This window comes from Canis lupus, chromosome 28, assembly GCF_048164855.1.
Source record: "Canis lupus baileyi chromosome 28, mCanLup2.hap1, whole genome shotgun sequence".
Lineage (NCBI taxonomy): Eukaryota > Metazoa > Chordata > Mammalia > Carnivora > Canidae > Canis > Canis lupus.
The window spans coordinates 225846-238391 of NC_132865.1; the positions used below are offsets into that span (position 1 = coordinate 225846).

The following is a 12546-nucleotide window of genomic DNA, read 5'->3' on the forward strand; positions in this document are numbered from 1 at the left end:
AGATATTCAACTTCTCGAAGCCTCAGTTTCCTCATCTGTAGAGTTAACAATAAATAGTTCCTACCACATTGGGTTACTGTGAGTTGTCAGTGAGCCGACCCAGGTGAGGAGAATGGAACGGAATGTGATCGCCCGGCCTCCAGCAAGTGCTCATAGAGCTTAGAACTATTCCTTATGCGGGCGTTAGGCTGAACTGTTGGTAATCAGGGGAGGAGCCGTGTCCTCCATGTCCTGGCCTGGTGAGGGAGGGTGATGGGACTCTAAGGCCATCACAGTCTTGGTTGTAGTGGTCAGAAGAAGTTCATGTCTTTTAGGAATCACAGAGAGCTTTTACCTCCAGTCTGCGATCAGAGTAGCCATTGGCAGTCCAGGGCAGAGCCTGGATGGAGGCAAAGTAGGGGGGCACTGGGACAAACAGAAGGTGGAACAGAGAAGGGGCGGGGGGAGCTGAGGGCCTGGTGTCACTTGGAGGTGGGGGCTGCTGAGCCAGTGGACATTTGAATCTTGTTTTCCTTCTTTTCTTTCTTCCTTTCTTTCCTCAACTGCTGAAGCTTCCATGCAGGCACTAGGTACTCTTCTGGTTGGTACTTTTCTACTCTTCAGAGTTGAACATGATACAGTCCCAACACTTAGGGAGTTTGTGAACTAGCAGAGGAGCCAAACGTGACCAATCGTTGTAGAGAGTGTACAAAGTGCAGTGTATCAAATAGGAGATATGCCTGCAGGAGGAAAGCGTTTGCTCCTTCAAGATTGTTCCGGCAGCTAACTGGCCTGGGATGGACCACAGAAGGAAGGCAGTGGAGCTTATGAACACATCAGGAGAGCGACAGTGATTTGTTATGGGTTGGATTGTGCAACCCAAGGTAATATACTGAAGTTCCAATCCTCAGAACCTCAGAATGACCTTATTTGGAAATAAGGTCATTGCAGATGAAATTAGTTAAGATGAGGTCATAGTGGAGGAGGGCGAGCCCTATTGCGATGTGACTGGTGTCCTTAGGAGAAGGGGGGATTTTGGACACACACACACATAGAAAAGGAAGTTGATATGAAGACACACAGGAAGTCGGCCATGTGAAGACCCAGGCAAGACAGGAGTCGTGCTGTCACAAGCCAAGGAAAGCCTGGGGCCACCAGAACCTGGAAGTGCGGAAAGATCATCCCCTAGAGTCTTTGGAAGGAACATGGCCCTGCCGATGCCTTGCTTTCTGACTTCTAGCCTCCAGAACTGTGAGGGAGTAGGTTTCTGTTATTCTAGGCCAACCAGATGGTGCTACTTTGTCACATCAGCCCTAGGAAGCTAAACAGCTTTCTGGGCAGGTGGTACTATTTACAGTTTGCATTAAAAAAAAAATCATAGAGTAGGGAAACATTGGTACATGACTTATAAAGCACAACTGACACAGCTCATTTCTGGAATGGTCTGGCCAAAGAAGAAGGTCCATGAGTCCAAAAGGCTAAAGAACATTGGGTGATGTTCACTGCGAGCTTGTAGTGGTCCATGCTCTTCGAAGAGCTCTACGTGGATGAACTCATTCACCATTTTAACCCTTCCCGTGAGTTAGGGGTCACAGTCTCCGCCTTACAGAGGAGGAAACTGAGATCTACAGCCCAGGTCACGGTGTGTATGTATCAGGAGTGGGGTTAAAACCAAGTAGTCTGTTCGCAGAGCTTGTGTTAACTGTGGCCGTGCCGGGGTCCCCTCCTTGGACCTCAGGGGAGGGAAGGGCCGCAAGTGCCCACGGTGCTCCCCCACGTGTTCCTTCCTCAGCCACCGCCCCCGACGCCCTCCCTGTGAGTGCTCCCGTAGTGCTACCTCCTCTTTTTTAGAAAACTGATTTTTAAAAAAGGGAAGTGAAATTCACAAAACATAAAATGAACCACTTTAAAGGGAACAACTCCGTGGCATCTAATGACCTCATGATAGTGCAGCCATGACATCTAGTCCCCCAACATTTCGTCCTTCCAAGAGAAAACCCTGACCTGTGACGCAGTCGCTCCCCATCCTCCTCCCCCGCGCCTGGCAACCACCCATCCACCTGCTTCCGTATCTGTGATTCACCTACTCTGGCATCTTACCTCAGTGACATCGCACACTATGTGGCCTTTTATGTTTGGTTTCTTCCAATGCCCATGCTGTTTTCGAGGTTCATCCAGCACGATTTGGATGGCTGAATGACGGTCCGCTGTATGTATTTACCGCGATTTGTTTATCCCTTTATCTGTTGATGGACATTTGGTTGTTTATTTTATTTTATTTTTTTTTAACCTTTGGCTAATGTGACTAGTGCTAGTGTGAACATGAAGGTACAAGTGCACATCTGAGTATCTTTTTAAAATTCTTTTGGGTATAATCCTAGGTATGCAATTGCTGGCTTATATATTATTTCTTTTTTTTCTTCTTTCTTTTTTTTTGGGAGGGGTCATATATTATTTCTATGTTTAACTTTGTGACCTGGCGTCTCTTGTTTCTCATTCTTCCATGTTGGTTCCTCATCACAAAGCCCTGCTTAGAGTGTGGGGAAGCTGGAAAGCTGGAAATGGGCCAAGGAGTAGGGTCAGGGTCAAGGAAAGGCTGGGACCATGTCCACCTTAATTACTGTTTACTTCATCTGTCACATTTATTATGTGGGATTATTCTCAAGTTTTAGGAAAATGGACTAAAAGTTTGCCCCTTAAAATGGAATTGTAGAACATTCAAGATGGAAGATTCTGTAGAGATTTTACAATTTGGTGAATCTTCAAGCTTTCCCTGACTGACTTCTCTCAGGCCTCATGAGGAAGGCCTTGAGGTCCTCCCATATCCCATCCACCCCTTAATCATATTGGCTCTAATTTTTACCTCTTTTACATTTTGGGTTTAAGGGTAAGATTTCCCATGATGAGCAGAGGAATGATTTTTTAAAACTTAAATTGTTTTTGCATCTGGTATTTCCTTGTACCCTTGGGTCCTTGACCCATTCAGTGAGCATGGCTTTCTGTGTCCATTGCCTTAGGAGAAAGACGACTCAGAGAAGTCAGAGGGACAAAACGGGAAGGCATTCTTGGGTTGTAAATTTTAAAAATCTGGGTTTCCGAAAAGGCAGATTTCTGTGCGTAGGATAGGGATTTGGGAAGCGAAGAAAGGCAAAGATTCCTGCCTTGGGAAAGACTCTCAGAGATGGGAGCAAGGAAAAGGTATCAGGGGAATGAATAGGCAGGGAGGTCATTGGGCCTGGGTGAGTCCTAAGCCATTGATGAATGGCTCACCTATGCTGGATGTCAAAGGAAGCCAAGTCTCCATTGGTGTGAGCACTATGTCCCCTTCAAGGAGGAGCTTGGAAATGGATTTCTTGATGTCTGGTGAGGACTTCCTCTTAGACAACTATCTGCATGTCATCTAATGAATAGCGTGAGGACCTCCATCTGTGTGCCAATACTGTCTCCTTCCTGTGGCACCTATAGCTAGTGGCCTACTCAATTTCCATTCACCTCTTTCCTCTTGCTTTTATATATCCAGCTTGGTTCAGGGTCGTGATGTGTTTATCAAAAAAAATTCCTAGGCTTCCTTCAAGGCCACGTGGACAGTTTCTTAGTCAATGAGATATGAATGAAAGGCTTCCATGTTCCACTGGATGAGGCTTCCAGGAAAGCCTTAGAGAAAACCAGCTGGCATGAACCCTTTGCCCTCTCCTTTCTCTCACTTTTCTGCCTAAAATGGAGACATGTTGCCTGCAAATGTCCAGATACTCTGTGACCATTTGCTAAGGACGGCGGGGCAGGGATGTAGAAGGAGCCCAGTCCTTGGCCACACTAGAGCTGGCTTGCCTTGTACTCAGTTTCCTTGTTAAATGAAAGAAATAAATCCCTCACTTAATCCACTATTTACCTTCCAAAACATGTAAATGAGCATATTTGGGACAGGTCCCATGACTCTTAGTCCATGTACACAACTTGAATAGGAACATGTGTCCCACATGCATGACTCGCATTCTGACAACCGATGAGGGGACATATTTCTGGAGACCTGCAGAGGTGGTGCAGTGAGGAAGGAAGAACCTTCAGCACTTGGGTGAAATCAAATGGGACCCACCTGCCATCTTTCTAGAGCCAGGATATTGATAGAATATTCTCTTTCCATTACAGAAGAATGGGTTCACTTAAAAGTAAAATCCCCTGCTGTGATCCACGCTCTCTCCCTTTATAAAGAAAGGGGATGAAACTGAGGGACAGGAAGCGACTTGCCCCGGGTCCTGCAGGAAGTAGGCGGCTAACGTGGATCAAGAGGTAGGTCTCTCCCATTCTCCATGCTTTCTCCACCACTAGAGCGGTTCCAGTGCTAAATTCCTTCATATTTTGTTTTGTTTTCTACTAAGGCGATTAGCTGAGTATCTGGTGTGCAAAATTAGGGAAATTTGAGGGCTTCTAAATGAAAGTAAACAAGGATTAAACAAATCAGATAATTTAAAAGAAATCCAGATGGTAATTAAAAGGATTAATCCTGGTGTTTCTAAATGACAAACAGTTCTCTTAATCTTAATTATTAATTGCTAAATTAAATGTTACAGCCTCATATATTCTCATATTGTTCTGATTTATTCATCATCAGTGTACTTGAGAGAAGTGGGAAACATTAATTAACCATATATAAATTTCTGTATTCCTGAGCAGATGCAAGAACAGGACAGGTTTCACTACTGCAGGGGATTATAGTTGACATAGAACTCCAGGATGAGGCAACAGCAATCCCAAGTGGCTGGAAGAAATGGTCTCCCAATCTGGAAATCTAGGGCTGAAGACACAGTGCTTTTCCACCGAGCAGCTCACGGAGAATTGGTCGGGAAAGCAACCGCGATAGCTTTGAGCCTGGCCCGTGGTAGTCCGCAAAATCTGAGTGCTCTATAGGAAGCTCATGGACGCAGTTCCTCTAGATTTTGGTGGAGCACCCTCTGGTGGCTCCAGGTTTGTTTTTTTTTTTCTTTTTTCTTTCTCTTTGATTTCTCTCTCTCTCTCTCTCTTATAAATTTTGTTTATTTATTTACCCATGAGAGACACAGAGAGAAGAAGAGACACAGGCAGAGGGAGAAGCAGGCTCCATGCACGGAGCCTGATGCGGGACTCGATCCCAAGACCCCGGGATCACGACCCGAGCCAAAGGCAGAGGCTCAACCATTGAGCCACCCAGGCGTCCCCCAGCAGGTTTTCTGCAGGAGTATAGACCCTTACTCCGTGAGCGGAGTTATTTCGGAGGGACTGTTTCTGTGGTGTTGCACCTCTTTTCGGAAAGCATTCTACTGCTTCACATATTTTACAAGTTGCAACTTGCATTGCCTTTGATGCTGTTTAAACTCTTCACTTGGTTTTTCTTCAGTTGAAACAGGTAGTGATGCTTCATCTCCCACCTGAAATACACACTTTCAAACCCTGCATTTAAGGACTAATATTTCGTGGACTTGTTAGAAGGGAGGAGATGACTTCTCCTAATTTCATTCAGTGTAAAAGGGAAATTCACTATACACCAAGGTGTGTTTTTTTTGGATTAATTTAACTTTAACATTATTTTTTAACGTATGTGAGAGACTTAAAAATTGTAAAACCCTGCACATATCTAAGTATTACCTGCATCTCTGTCATCTGTCTCAAGGGAACAGGGAACAGTCACCAAGCTCAGTTATAAAGGCAGAGAATCCTCAGCCAGAAGGTTGGAAGATCATTCTTTTATTCCTCCATTAAACATCTATTAAGCACCTGTAGTCAGCAAATATGAAGAAGTTCTTAAAGAGTAGATAGTCTGCTGGGGGAGAGAGAAACATTAACAAATAGTTATAGTGTGTGAGCACCTTTATAAGCCTTAAATTCGGGACGCCTGGGGGTGCTCAGTGGTTGAGCATCTGCCTTCAGCCCAGGGCGTGACCCTGGGGTCTTGGGATCGAGTCCCACGTCGGGCTCCCTGCATGGAGCCTGCTTCTCCCTCTGCCTGGGTCCCTGCCTCTCTCTCTCTGTCTCTCATGAATAAGTAAAAATCTTTTTTTTTTTTAAATCTTAAATTCCCTTTATATTCACAATAACACAAAGCCACTTTAACCCGAATGATTTGGACAAACTATCTGAAGACATATACCATCTGGTAGCAGTTACACACTTATATATAAAGGAAAATAAACTCACCTCTATTAATCATGGAATAATTCACTGTTTTAGATGATAATCTTAAAAGTTTCCTTCTGTTCCACTGTTTTCTGAAATAAAAAAAATGCTGATATATATAAAAGGAAAGAAAAGAAAGCCAGAAGGCTTCAGGGGCGAGCATGGTGTCCAGGACACAGCAGAGGCCCCACAATATTGGAGAAATGAACAAGTACATTAACAGCAAGAAGAGGGAAGGGATTTTCCCATTTCTTACGTGAGCACTGTTCAGAATGTCCATTTGGAAATTCAGTACAAGGCCCGGCGTCCCAGCCGGGAGCACGTTAGCTTCTAACCACCTTTCTGTGGATGATTCAGTGGGAAAAACGCGAAGGCTTCAGAGAAGGGTGCCGAGGGAGACCACATTGCCATCGTCCTCATAGCGACGGGCAGCCAGTGGGTCGGCAGCGGCAGCGTAGACGGGGGGTTCCAACATTTTCCCGAAGGGGGTTGAATTGCTGCAGGTTGCTTGCCTCCCCTCTCTCGGTCTGGGTCACAGGCATGTGACAGAGCGCCACGAGCCACGCTGGACAGGGGCCACGTGGAGGAGGATGCTCTGCTGCTGAGGATGGTGGGGAGCAGAGAGGGAAGGGGGACGAGGCCCCCGATGGGACTGGCCCAGCTCTTGGTGTCTTTTATGTGGGACAAATGAAACCTTTATTCTGTTTAAGCCTAAAATTGGACTTTCTGTGAGAGGCCGCTGGACCGGATGCCTACTTAAACGTTGCACTTTGCTGCTCTTTTCAGGGGCTGGAGCCAGCCACTGCCTTTATCTCCTCTCACAGCTCCCCTGCTGCAGCCCTTCACCTGTCCGCAGCTCCAGGCATCGAGAAGCCTGTTCCTTGGGGGCCATATGGCGAGTGTCGCGGGCTGCGTGAGTCGCCGGGCTCTGCGCTGAGGGCAAACCCGCGGCTGCCGCAGAAAGCAGGACGGGCCGGGTCATCACACGCCTGTGCAGCTGGCCCGCAGGCCCCCCCTCGCTGACCACAAACTTTTAGTCCACAAACTTAGGGGAGATGAAAGATCACTTTTGTTCACAAAGTGCTCGGGGTCGCCTGTTGTCTACCATGTCTCCCCTCTTGGTCCATGACTTTTCTGTATATTCTCATCACCCGGAAGAGCATTTAACACATAATATTGATTCAACATATATTTTCTTTTCCTTTTTCTTTTTTTAAGAATTTATTTATGTATTTGACAGAGAGAGAGAGAGCGAGCACAAGCAGGCACAGCAGGAAGACTGACACGGAGCTCCATCCCAGGACCCTGAGATCATGACCTGAGCTGAAGGTCGATGCGTCACCAACTGAGCCACCCAGGCGCCCCCGACATGTATTATTTTCAAATAAAGAACTGAGAGTAAAGCACCATGTCAAGGAGGCAACGAGTCCTTTGAAGGCTGAGAGATTGAAGTTGGTGGTAGTGAGACAGCGAGCTCCGGTTTCAACTAAAATTTTTTAAAGCAGAAACCCCTTTAGGGGTTGCAAAACTTGAATTTACCATAAATTTCTCATTTTCTGGGCAGATTAATCTGTGTCTTGATACAATCTCTTGCACATTGGACACAGATGAAAGCATCCCCTTCAATTCCTACAGACACTCAGAGGAGAGCCTAGGTCCCAAGGACGGAGGAGCTGTTTATCTTGGTCCAGGTTGCTGGGCTGGATGAGCACGAATACAGTGTGGACCGGGGCTGTCCACCTCGGTGAGCTGAAGCGGGTCCCTGCTGCACGGAACCAGAGGCGGACACCATTTCCAGCAGGGGCTGCCTCAAGGGGCTGGTGGCTGCAGAGGGAGACTGGGCCACATCTGCGACCAGGAGCCTGTGGGAAGGAAGGCGTTGTCTGCTCCTCCCCGGGCGATGAATGAACATAGTGAGCAGGGTCTCTGGACAGGCGACTTCTGCTGATCAAAGGACAAAATTCACACCCTTCATGCCCTCTCACATATCCGTCCTTCCCCACAGAGCTCATGCTCTCGGTCTGCCTGGCACGCTTCAAGACACCCCCGAGAATTAATGCTTCTGAGGAGAAACATTAGCTTCTGTCTTGCTTGTTTCCCTGCAAGTTTCCATGTGCAAGGTCCACGGTCCCTTATCCAGACCCTTGGGGCCATAAGTGATCTTGGCTTTCAGATTGTTCTGGGATATAGAGAGGTAAAGGGTGTTGCATATAACCTAATGCCCCCAGCACAGTCTGGGGAAGCACCCCTTGACCAAACCCATTGAAATTTGTGCAGAAAAATGTGAATATTCACAATCAGTAGGATCAATGAAGATTATAAGTAACCTCATTCAGGTCAGGGCAGGTTTTGCCACCATATAGATTTTGATGTCAAATGCATTACAAGGGAAGAAAGGAAGAAAGGAAGAGAGGAAGGAAGAAAGGAAGAAAGAAAGAAAGAAAGAAATAGAAAGGAAGGAAGGAAGGGAGGGAGGGAAGGGAAGGGAAGGGAAGGGAAGGGAAGGGAAGGGAAGGGAAGGGAAGGGAAGGGAAGGGAAGGGAAGGGAAGGGAAGGGAAGGGAAAGGAAGGAAAAAACGTTTTCAGAGTTTTTTGAATCTCAGAAATGTGAATCGAGTTGTCGGCCTCTATTTGGTCTTTCCTAAAGTGCCATCTTCCAAAGAGTCATCATTTATTTGGTCACAGAGGCACATCTGAATGGCGCTTTATGCTCGGATCAGTAATGTCACGTTCTGACCTGTCCACCCGCTGGCCTTACCACAGGCCACCAGCCTAAATTGGTGAGTTTTTGTTAACGAAACAAAAAGCAGTCTTGCAAATTAAAAGTCATGATAACAGTGTATTACATTGATAGAACCAAGTCCAAGGAGGTCAGGGGCTTGGCCCAGGGTGATGCAGAGCCTTGAGCTCCCGGCGCTCTGTCCTCACCAACCTTGCTGTTTGTGCACAATATGAGTGATGGTTTTTTTTTTTTTTAATTTACTGATATTTTTATTGGTTTCTTTCTTGCCTGAATTAAATTCCTTTTTACATTTTTGGCTGCTTTGCTCTGTTCTCATATTTATTTATTTTTCTTCTAATTCATAAATTTATTTATTTATTTTATTTTATTTTTTTTGTTTGGTCACACTTTTGCTGGCGTAAGTTTTTAATTTTGATGAAGTCCAGTTCATTGCTTTTTCACTTTGGTGTTGTGCTTGTGGAATCTAAGAGGAACCTTCGGTCTGCCCCAAGCTCTCAGGAACACTCGCTGGCAGGCCATCCACCACCATCTCGGCGCCAGCCGTTTGTTGGGAGGTGTCACCCCAAGCATCAGGTCAGCAGTTCCCTGCAGCTTCCTGGGCCCCCTTGTGCTCTGCAGAAAGCTCTGATTGTCCGTGACCTTCCACAGTGTGGGTCGGCATCATCCCAAGGTCCTGTGGAGACCATGCTTGGCATGCCTTCCAACAGGGCACCTGGGTGGCTAGGCAGTTGAGCTTCTGCATTCAGCTCAGGTCGTGATCCAGGGGTCCTAGGATTGAGTCCCAGATCCGGCTTCCCACATGGAGTGTGCCTCTCCCTCTGTCTCGGCCTTTCTCTTTGTGTCTCTCATGAATATGTAAATAAAATCTTGATAGAAGCCTGAACTCTTCTCACTGTAGCATTCCAGCTGTTCCCTCTTTATTTATTTATTTTTTAAATGTTTATTTATTTATGATAGTCACAGAGAGAGAAAGAGAGAGAGGCGCAGAGACACAGGCAGAGGGAGAAGCAGGCTCCATGCACCGGGAGCCCGATGTGGGATTCGATCCCGGGTCTCCAGGATCGCGCCCTGGGCCAAAGGCAGGCGCCAAACCCCTGCGCCACCCAGGGATCTGTTCCCTCTTTAAATCTCAGGCTGAATTCTTAGGTTTTCAGGATGATTCGAAGGTTATCTAGGTAATTTGGTGGGGACAGGTGACTTGGGGACCCTGCTCTCCCGCCATCTTGCCCCGCCTCTCGTGAATAATCTTCTTAAGGTCTGTTTGATCCTGTTCCAGTGCCTTGCTGAGAATTTTTGCATCTGAGCTCATCAGGGACATGGGTCTATAATTCTCCTTTTTGGTAGGGTCCCCGTCTGGCCCCGGAATCAAAGTAATGCTGGCCTCAGAAAACAAGTTTGGAAGTATTCCATCCCTTTCTATCCTTCGGAGCAGCTTTAGTAGAATAGGTATTATTTCTTCTTTAAACGTTTGATAGGATTCCCCTGGGAAGCCATTTGGCCCTGGACTTCTCCCAATATCTTGGGGGATATTTGGTGACTGCTTCAATTTTCTCTCAGGTTATTGTCCTGTTCAGGTTTTCTATTTCTTCCCGTTGCAGTTTTGCTAGTTTGAGGTTCCTCAAAGAGTCAAAAATAGACCTGCCCTACGACCCAGCAATTGCACGGTTGGGGATTTACCCCAAAGACACAGATGCAGTGAAACACCGGGACCCGTGACACCTGCACCCCGATGTTTCCAGCCGCAATGTCCACAATAGCCAAACTGTGGGAGGAGCCTCAGTGTCCATCGAAAGATGAATGGATAAAGAAGATGGGGTTCATGTATACAATTACTTTGATTCCAAAACCAGACAAAGACCCCACCAAAAAGCAGAACCACAGACCCACATCCCCGATGAACTCAGATGCAAAAACCCTCAGCAAGGCCCATAAATTTATTTTTTATTGGTGTTCAATTTGCCAACATACAGAATAACACCCAGTGCTCATCCCGTCAAGTGCCCCCCTCAGTGCCCGTCCCCCAGTCACCCCCACCCCCTGAGTGATGGTTTTGAAAAGAAGCCGGTCTAATCTAAAGCAGTGGTCCTCAGAGGGGGGCGGTTTTGCTCCCTCTCTCTGCAGGGCACCTGGGGGACTTCTCAATGTCTGGAGATAATTTTGGTTGTCACACTGCGCCTGGGGATGCTGCTGGCATCTACGGGGCAGAGGCGAGGGATGGCGCTAAGCATCTACAACACACGGGACGGTCCCATAAGCACAAACTAGACAGTCTGGAAAGCTCATAGTGTTGAAGTCAAGAAATGGTGGTTTCAACTTATCCCTCCATTCAGCCTAATTCAGAAACAATCATCATCGACTCTCTTGAATTGGGAGACGCCTCTGATTCCCTCAGGGCAGGTTACTTTGTGCAAACCCCGCTCCCAGGTGCTGCCCGGGGGCCACTCCCGCTACCCTCCTTTCTGCCAGTTGATTGCTCTGACCTGGGGACAGATGCTTTGGAGTCAGCCTGAGGTCAGGCTTTGCTCCAGGTCCCAAACAAATAATTTATCTCTCTGATGAGGAAGTGTGCTTAACTCACTCAAAAACCTGGCCAGAGTAGCAGGATGGACGCCTCTGAGATCCGAATGATGAGTTCTACCTACCTTGTCTCTTTATCACTTTGTCTTCCAAAGATGGGAAAGGGAAACTCTCGCTTTTGATGACTTTTGAATCACCAGCAGAGGGCAGACATTGCTCACCTAAAGGGAAAACCCTAAATCCGCTCTGCATTTAAGAAGAGCCTGAAAGGCCGCATCTGCAGGAACCGACTGATTGATGGGCTGCCCCTCAGGGTCACTCTCTTCCTCCCTGTCATAGCTGCGTGATCGGAGGCGGCTCCGTCAAGTCTCATTTTGTATCTGGAAAGATAGGATTTCTTTTTTTTTTTTTTTTTCTGTTGATGACTATTTTGAGGTGATTTGAAATTCTTTCCAGACAAAAAGCTTTTTTCTTCCTAATTAAAAATAATGCATGAGCTAGAAGGGAATGAGAAAAACGTATAAAAGGACAAAGGAAATTCTTGCCTCCCAGAGATGATCACTGGTAGTTAGCTTTTTGGTGCCTTCATTTCCAATCTCTCTCTCTCTCTTTTTTTAAAGATTTTATTTATTTATTTATGAGACAGACACACAGAGAGGGGCAGAGACACAGGCAGAGGGAGAAGCAGGCTCCCGTGGGGAGCCCGACGTGGGACTCGATCCTGGGCCCCGGGGGTCACGGCCTGGGCCGAAGGCAGACGCTCAACCACTGAGCCCCCGGGGGCCCCTCCATTAAAGCTTTTTTTTTCTTCATTAAAGCTTTTTAAATGTATCTGTAGCAATGACGCACGTGGGTCCTGACACAGTGAGAAATGTATATACATCGTATGTTTTCTTGTCTCTGTATCTTTGCTCCCCCAGCTCAACTGGAAATTCTTTTTCTAATCTCTGAAAATCCAAATCCTAGATCTCACTCAAGATCAAGGTCTCAGGTCTTGCTTGATTCTCCCCAGTAGGAGTTGAACTATTTTCTCTGTGTTTTTGTGTCCCTGTGTCTATGACTTTGTGATGGTGATTACCACCTTCTGCCTCGCATGATGATTTTTACGTACAGTTGAATCTTCCTACAACATCCAAATTTTTTGAACGTGGGGCTCTCAC

General features: G+C 46.7%; 1 long non-coding RNA gene across 1 annotated transcript; it reads left to right on the forward strand.

The window, feature by feature from the left end:
* The first annotated feature begins 4130 nt into the window (after window positions 1-4130).
* Window positions 4131-7535, forward strand: LOC140619921 (uncharacterized). Its single transcript, XR_012019684.1, has 3 exons — window positions 4131-4266; window positions 4651-4941; window positions 7367-7535. It is a non-coding gene; the product is annotated as an uncharacterized lncRNA (long non-coding RNA).
* The last annotated feature ends 5011 nt before the right edge of the window (window positions 7536-12546 follow it).